We start from the raw sequence: 8,772 nt of genomic DNA on the forward strand, positions 1-8,772 counted from the left end.
ATTAACTAATAGTTAGATTATATAAAAACCATTTGTTTTAGTGACGAAAGTATTTTTTCTCTGAATGGAAATTTAAACACACAATGAAAAACATACTCAATTTTCAGAAAAAGTAAATGTTTGGGCAGGTATTTTAAGAAGCCATATAGTTAGGGCTGTTTTTCTACATGGTTGCTAAACAGCTAAAGTATTATACCTGGAGATAGTACAAAACGCAATTGAGGCGTTAAGTCTTGAAATTCTATAAGATAATCCAGATGAATTCGGAAACTTGGAAATAACGATTTAATAAGATGGTGCTCCTGCACACTATTACGGTATAGTTAGACGTTATCTAAATAAGAAATATTGTGATAGACGGATTAGGCGACAAGGTTCAATAGAATGGCCAGCTAGGTTAACGGACGTCATAATATTTTTTCATAGATTTTTTCTGTGGCGGTACTTGAAATCTAAGGTTTTCGCTACACGACATTATTGACATTTTGAAACAACGAATTGTTGAAAAATGTCCGTCCTGCTCTCCTCAAATAACTATATTAGGATACTTACGATGCACATACCGCATCAGTATATATGACTTCTCTAGTTGTCAGTAAGACGCTAAATAATAGGCGTTGAACCGCATTCCGTGCCACAACGTACCCGACGATGTAAGTAAAATTAGCTCTGGATTTTGTCTGTTTTTATTATTTTTTATTTAGTAAAAATGTTTTTTATGATAAAATGTAGTCTAAGATCTTAGAGATTGTCAGAAAAAATTCTAGGTTTAAAAATTCTAAAAAATATTTAATATTATTATTATTATTATACATAAGCGAGGGCAGAGGAACGAAGTCCCTATTATGCCCAAAAAACAAAGAAATTTCATTAATAACCTACTAGTAAAAAAACAAAAATTACAAATAAAAGAAATAAAATTACAATTTTTGGTTTAAAAGAAAAACAATATTTTAACTATAATGTAAAACGGTCAAGTCTGTTTTTGAACGAGTTGGTAGAGGGAGCAGAGGCAATGTTATCGTTAAGGTTATTCCAGCACTCAAAAACTCTATTTGGTAAAAGTTCTGCCTTGATCTTGTAGAAAAATTTTCTTTCTTCAGTTTGAACGGATAACCTCTGAGGCGTTCATCTTGATTAATGGTAAACATTTCATCGAGATTTCCAAAATTGAATTTTAATATTTTAAAAGTTGGAATTAAGTCCGCACGTTGTCGGTCATAAGAAGATCTTCTCGGTCCCAAAGAAATTCGAGTGGCTTTTCTTTTGACATTTTCCAACATAGTCTTGTCTCGAACCAGATCAGGATATCACGTTGGTCCACCGTATTCAAGTATGGGTCTTACGTACAGAGTGTAAATTTACACAATGATTGCATTGAAACTCTCGAAAAATATCTCCGAATAAAATACAGTCTGGAGTTCGCACATTTACAAATAGAGGTAATATGGTCGGACCAAGTTAGGCTGCTGTTTATGATAACACCAAGATCGTTATACGGAAACACAGAGTCTTACGGCTGCCCGTTAACAAAGTACGGCACAAGTGGGTTATTTTTACCAATTCGACGCACTACACATTTTCCCGCATTTAAGGGAAGTAACCACTGGAAACACCAAGTTAAAATAGAGTCCAAGTCCATTTAGAGGATTAGCTGGTTTGTGATTGGATTGGCATATATTTTTGTGTCATCAGCGTAGAACGATATTTTACTTGAGACATAATAAGGAACATCGCTGGTGTAAACCGTAAACAGCAGAGGTCCAAGAACGGAACCCTGAGGCACTCCACTTTTCACTAATCTGTTCTGTAAGAAAGATTCGTCAACTCTAACTTTGTAATATCGATCTATCAGAAAATCATCTATCCAACGAAGTAAAGTACCGCGAACTCCAAAATGTTCTAGCTTATGTAAAAGTCTGCGCTTAGGTAGAAATCTAGATAAACAACGTCGACTGGCTGCGAACTGTTAAGGGATGACGTTTAGTCGTTAACACAATGTAAGAGATTGGTTAGTGTAGAGCGACCAGAGACAAATCCATGTTGTTGTGTTGGAATAACATGTTCCTGGAGAAGAAATTTGGTAATCTCCTCGGAGATAATGGCTTCCATAACTTTGGCAACTATTGGCAGCAAGCTAATCGGACGATAATTGTTGGGGTCTAGTTTGTTGTCTTTTTTAAAAATAGGGGTAACGGAAGCTAATTTTCAACTAGGGGGTAAGGAGTTCTGGATGAAAGAAGTTTACATAATTAACGTTAAGGGTATTGCAAGCGTGTCTGCGCACCTTTTTAACAGTTTTAGTGTTAAACCATCTAAACCGGGTAAAGCGGCTGTGCGAAGTTTAATTAAGTGTTGTTTGACATGATCCACTGTGAATTCAACTTGCTGTAAGGATGCGCCGACACGATTACAGTTAATAGCAGGTAGATAACCATCAATCGATTCCTTGGTAAAAACCTGTGAAAATGCTAAAGAGAGAGTTTCGGAAGATTCTTTGTCAGAAGAGCATAAAGTCTGGTTGGATTTTTGAAGTAGAGGAATGGAAACTTTAGACGTCATGGAGGAACGTATGTATTTGTAGAATTTTTTAAAGTTACCGCTTTCGATAACATTTGCTTCAAAATTTGTTTGATGTTTTTAAGTTTGACGGCCACAAGGTTACAACAGTAGGCTGATAATTTGTCAGGTGTCCAGGATATACTAGACTTTAGCGATTTTAACGGAGAAAGATGAGGTTAAAGAAATTATACAACAGCGGCTCAGAACTATCTAGAGACAAAGATTTTGAAAATCCGGATACTATGGAACTCCAGAAGTTTGATTATTTACTCTACATTGCCAAAGATGACGAAAATATATGCAAAGATTTTGTATATAAGATGCATAATATTAACACTTACCAAAATTGTAAACTCACCCAAGTAGAGGAAGAGGAATATTAGGAAAAAATATTTTTTTCAAGTATAAGATTTATTATGTTGTGAAATAGTATTTTATTTTTGTGCTTTTAAAAATAAATAATATGAGTTTACTGTTACAAGTTTAAAGGTATATAGAACTTTAAATAACCCTTAATAAGATAACGGGAACATATTTCCCACTTTACTTTGCCGCCAAATTTCGATTGTCGCTGTCAATACACAGAATGTTGAATTTTGTAATATTACGTATTCATTTCATGGATAAATACACCAACTATTCTGACAGTTATTCCATGGATCTGATTTTTAGTTGATAATCGACAACTAGATTTTCATAGGTTATGATATTTCTTGCCGCTAAAAGTTGATTTTTGTTACAATTTTGCAAATTATTTGGTGAATTGGCTCCAAAAATTCTGGTAAGTACAAAGTTATTGTATTATTAATATATATATTGTTTGGTCAAGCTAAATACATTGTAATTTGTTATACAAATTTATGAAAAGATAGTTATTTTTGTCTTTGAAGTTGGTGGGAAAATTATTCCCCTTATCCAATTCCATAAAAAAAAAACGCAAAAGTCATGCACCAGAAACATTAAAATTTCTGTTATATTTTAGGATTATGAATTCAAGAAGAGGATTATCAGAACGTGAACTCCTTGCTGCCTTAGAAGAAGATTGGTCTGATGTTGATCTCGACACTGATGATGATGATGATATTTTTATACCATCCCCATCTACTTCTGTTTGCGGTAAGTCCGATGGAGATGTTATTGATAGCAGAATTGGGCAATTGCTTGGTGAATCTAATGAAATTGTTCCTTCTACAACCGTTGATGTAAATTCCACAACTGAAAGAACATCTGAGAATGACCCACAAGAAAATCAAAGTGTTTTGGTAGAAAAGAGTCCAGTGGTTACGCTAACTAATTTTACTGAACAATGGACCTCTGAAACAGATGTTCCAGAAATACCAAAATTTGAGCCTGTGTTACAGTCAAATGTTTAATTCGCCCATAAAAGTCAACCAATATTTTATTTTGAGAATTTCTTCCCTTGTGATCTAATAGAACAAATTGTTGCTCAAACGAATTTATATGCTGTACAAAAAGACAGCAAAAATTACAAAAACACTAGCCAAGAAGAAATAAGGGCATTGCTAGGTGTTTTTATTTTAATGGGACTGCACCCTGTACCAGACAAAGATTTATATTGGTCAAGTGATCCTTTTTATAATAATCCTGTTATCTCCAAAGCTTTTACAATAACCAGGTTCAAAAAATTAATAGAAAATATCCATCTAAATGACAATTCAGCAGCTGCAGAGAGAGGTTCACCTAACTTTGATATACTGTATAAGATAAGACCATTTATAGATAGACTAAATGAAGTTTTTAAAGAACAAGCCAAACCTGGAAGTCGATTTTCTATTGATGAATGTATGGTGAAATTTAAAGGACGTAGTTCTATCAAACAGTATATGCCCAAGAAGCCGATTAAACGTGGTTATAAAATTTGGGCAAAGTGTGATGCTATTACTGGGTATCTGTACCAGTTTATTATCTTTACTGGAAAAACTGAAGGCATTGAAAATGATGGCTTGGGATACAAGGTTGTAACTGAATTATGCCAAGATATACCACACAAATCTTTGGTTATTTTTGATAACTTTTTTACGAGTTGCAAACTGTTGGAAGATTTATATGCTAAACAGCTGTATGCTATAGGTATAGTTAGACCTAATCGCAAAGGTTTGCCCGATTTCATGAGGAAAAAGCAAACTAAAAATGAAAAACTTCGAAAGAATGAATTCTATTGTTTGAGCAGTGGCCCTATAACAGCAATAAAGTGGTTGGATACCAAAGAAGTCACGGTTATTACAACTGCTAATCAACCACATGAAGTAACCATGATAAAACGTACACAAAGAGATGGCACAAAGAAAGATATAATGTGCCCAAAAGTTATTGCAGATTATACACTAAACATGGGTGGAGTTGATCACTTTGACCACTTTAGGGCATCATATCCCATAAGCAGGAAGTCTAGAAAATCGTGGATGAGATTGTTCTTCTTTCTTTTAGATGCAAGTGTAATTAATGCATATATTATGTACACAAGAATTCATGATCAAAAAAATACTTCTCACAAGGATTTTAGACTTCGCCTTGGAAGAGCTCTCATAGGTGACTTTACAGTAAAGGCATCTCGACCTGTGATATTTAAAAATAAAAAAACGGGCAACTTTGGTGTTCCAGACGAAATTCGGCTGAGAAATGTAGGACCACATTTACCAGATGTTCAAAAAAATTATACAAGATGCAGATTTTGCTCAACAAAAAAAGAAGAAAAACGAACGAACATTATATGTAGTTATTGTCAAGTAGCTTTATGCCCAAAACAATGTTTTAAATCATTCCACACTGCTGTAGTTGAGACCTAAATTAGTTTTGTCACCCATATATGCATTTTTGTATTTTTGAATTAATAAATTGTTTCACAAACTGTATAAGGGTAATTAATTTCCCACCTACAAAATTTTTTTAAAGAACAACGGGAAAATAGTTCCCACCACTATTTTTTTATTACTTTTTCAAATTATTTTATATTTCAACAAAAATATGTTTTATTTACCTCCTTTAGATACCAAAAGTATATAAACAAACAAATTAATTTTCCTTATATCCCATGTCTTATTAAGGGATAAGGATAAATATGTATCTTTTGAATTTAATCTAGTGCATGATCTAGTAATCTAGGGCATGAAGTGCTGCCGCGCGCACACTCAAGTGATTTTTAAAAGAGCAAAACTAACCTTTTTAGTATTTATTTAATTTATTCATGAAAATCATCTTAATCTCAAACAAAATTAGTATGACTAAATACATATTTTCAATACTTTTTAAATAAGATATCATTTGCCGTAAGGTCCCATATAAAATTATCGGTTACAGTGGCTCTGTAGCGTGACCTATGACTATTACATCACCTGTTATGACCAGTTAAGAAGGGATTTTTCCCTTTTAAATTTACTATTATAAACATGACAGTTTAAATAAAATAGTGCAAAGTATTAAAGTTGTTAATTAAAGAAATATAATAGATGTTTGATTTAAATAGACGAAATTTTAAGTTATGTAGTCCAGTGGACCATGAAAAAATATGCTATAATCTCCGATTTCAATCATTGACTTTTTGAAAAATTTGTATAGAACATTTTTTGCTCAGAGTATGTTTTTTCCCTTGATTCTTGAGGTAATTTTTAATATAAAGGTTCCAACCCCACAGTTTGGTTAGATTCTACCCCCAAGCAAAAGCACACTTTGGCATAGTGTGGATTTTATTTATTAAGATAATGTCCTAATTACTATTAACATTTGAAGAAAATCAATGCATGTTGATTAAAATCGGAGTTAAAAACCTTGACAAACTCCACTAATAAACAATTTATATGGGATAAAAGTATTTACCTTTTGAGCGTATGGAGAATTTAAGTCGCAGTTTTGATCATAATTTGTCTTGGTCCTTACCATAGGCATGCAAGTCATATTACATTCCAAAGTCTGTATATCGTCTGATGGTAAAAAAATATTTTTACAATAGTCTGGAGTATTCGGCAAGGTTTTCATATCATCTGTGCAACAGCCAAAAACGTTGTCATCTAAAAAACAAAAAAGTTTTGCTAAATGGCAGCATATCATATACCATAGTAGATTAGCAATGAAAAACTATATATACACTGTGTCCGTAAAGTATGGAACAAATCCTTTTTAGCTAAACAGAGCATTTTAAGAAATAATCCTGAAACACGTCGATTTTTGATTTTAATTTACCGTATTTTAAAATAATATTCTAATATACAGGGTGAATTACTTTCGAGTAATGACGTCACCGTCATTTTTTTTTAAATGGAACACCACCATTTTGTCTCTATTTTCGGATTACTCTAGCTGATCTGATTCCAAAAATGTATCACATGTTGATTCAAATTGGTACAGGGTGGACAAAAATACAATAGTTTTGTGTGTGTTCATAAAGTAATGCGTTAGTTAAATTAACAATATTATTAAAAATACTTATTGTCTAGCGGACAAAAAATGATAAAATACATGACTTTATAAATTTTCGAACTGCAGCCCTTTGACAGTAACCCAAACGTTGTACAAATTCTTGTTGAACCTTGTTTATTGTGTCTTAAGAAATATTGTTTATTGCTGTCCGAATTCTCTGTTGTAATTCTTGAATATTTGCTGATTTCGTTTGATACACTGATACGAATGAAATACAATCTAAAGGATTGAAATCTGGTGACCTCGCTGGCTATTCAATAGGTCCACGTCTACCAATCCACTACCAACCAATTCATTATTAACTACTATATCTGGGTCTTTTTTAAAGACTAAATTTTAACCCATTAATCACTATCTGAGTAGTTGTCCAAGTCCATATAGGACCTAAGGTTTGAATGGGAAAATTCAAGTTTTTTAACCATATTTAAATTAGCTGGTGAAATGTTAATAAAGTTTCATTCTTGTGAAGGTATTGTATCGAAATTATAATTACTATGCAATGCACTGACATTCCAGGCTGAATTTAATTTTAAATTGTACATTGTATGAATTAGAAGATTTTGATTCCGAGTAGGTATTGGAGATTTAGATTGAGATAAGGCAGTTAAAAAGGAGTACTTCTCTGGTCTACCATTTGGAACATAAAAACATTCATCATGTGTATTTCTGTAGTAACCTTGTTTGCTTACTCTTCTTTTATTATTTGTATTTGATAATACCTGCTGAAATGTGCTTTTCAAAGATTTGAAATTGTGTGTTCTTCTTTCTGATGGTAAAACGGTATTATGTTGAATAGTTGTGTTATTAAGGGGTTTTAATTAAGTAATATTATCCGAAAGGGACGAAAAATGTTTTGAGTTGAAAATGATTTGTCTTTTTCTATGTAACTTTTTGGAATGCATTCACTAGCTTCAAAAAATGTTAAACTTTCATAAGACATGAGTTCTTTAATATTTTTTGTGGACATTTTTTTAACATGTGGACCTTTGCAAAAGAAAGATTTCATAGTGCAATCATCGGTATGTTTAAGTTCACCACAATTCATACATTTTTATTTTACTTTACAATTCGTTTTGGTGTGTTCAAATCTCAAACAGTTGTAAAATTGTGTTACTGGGGGAATGTAAATACAATTTTGGTAGGTCATAAAAATTTATTGTTTCAGGCATTAAAACACCACTGATTGTAAACAAAACTGGACCTGTAGGTTCGTATGTAGTTGTATCCCCTTTGACTACTCTCCTGTTTAGCCTTGTAGCATTCAGAATTTTAATATCGCTGTTAGTAGATCAACATTCAATAAGTTCATTTTCATTTATTTCAACATCTATTTGACGTACAAGACCTACCTTTACATACCTTTACAAGATATATAATTAAAAGGTATATAAATTTTGTAACCTTGATTTAATAAATTTTTGTTATTAAGGAATGTATTTGCAGATTGATGATTATTAAATTCTACAGAAATTCTGTTTCAACCTTTTCTTCGAATTTTATTAATATTATTTAACTTTAAATTAAAAATGTCTCTCGCAATTTTTATATTATTAAAAGAACCAACTCTAATATTATTTATATTTGTTGACTCTATAAACACAAAAAACGGGCCAACATCTTTTTCAGAATAAATATTAACAATTGAATTTAATTTATTATTTACATTGGGGTCAGGAGGGTAACCCCCTCCACCTTCTCCTTATTCATATTAAAGAATCAGTCAGTCAGAAATGTCAAATTTTTGGTCACAAAATGCTCAAAGTGCTCTACAAATTA

General features: G+C 32.2%; 1 protein-coding gene across 1 annotated transcript in view; it reads right to left on the bottom strand.

Moving 5' to 3' along the window:
* The window catches only part of LOC140447578 (peroxidase-like), a 36,535-nt gene extending 29,954 nt beyond the window's left edge, over positions 1-6,581 (bottom strand). Inside the window, exon 1 of the mRNA XM_072540309.1 lies at positions 6,397-6,581. The gene's annotated coding sequence lies outside the window, so the exon portion shown is untranslated. The remainder of the gene's footprint in view (positions 1-6,396) is intronic.
* Positions 6,582-8,772: the final 2,191 nt, after the last annotated feature.

Source organism: Diabrotica undecimpunctata, chromosome 1 (genome assembly GCF_040954645.1).
Source record: "Diabrotica undecimpunctata isolate CICGRU chromosome 1, icDiaUnde3, whole genome shotgun sequence".
NCBI lineage: Eukaryota > Metazoa > Arthropoda > Insecta > Coleoptera > Chrysomelidae > Diabrotica > Diabrotica undecimpunctata.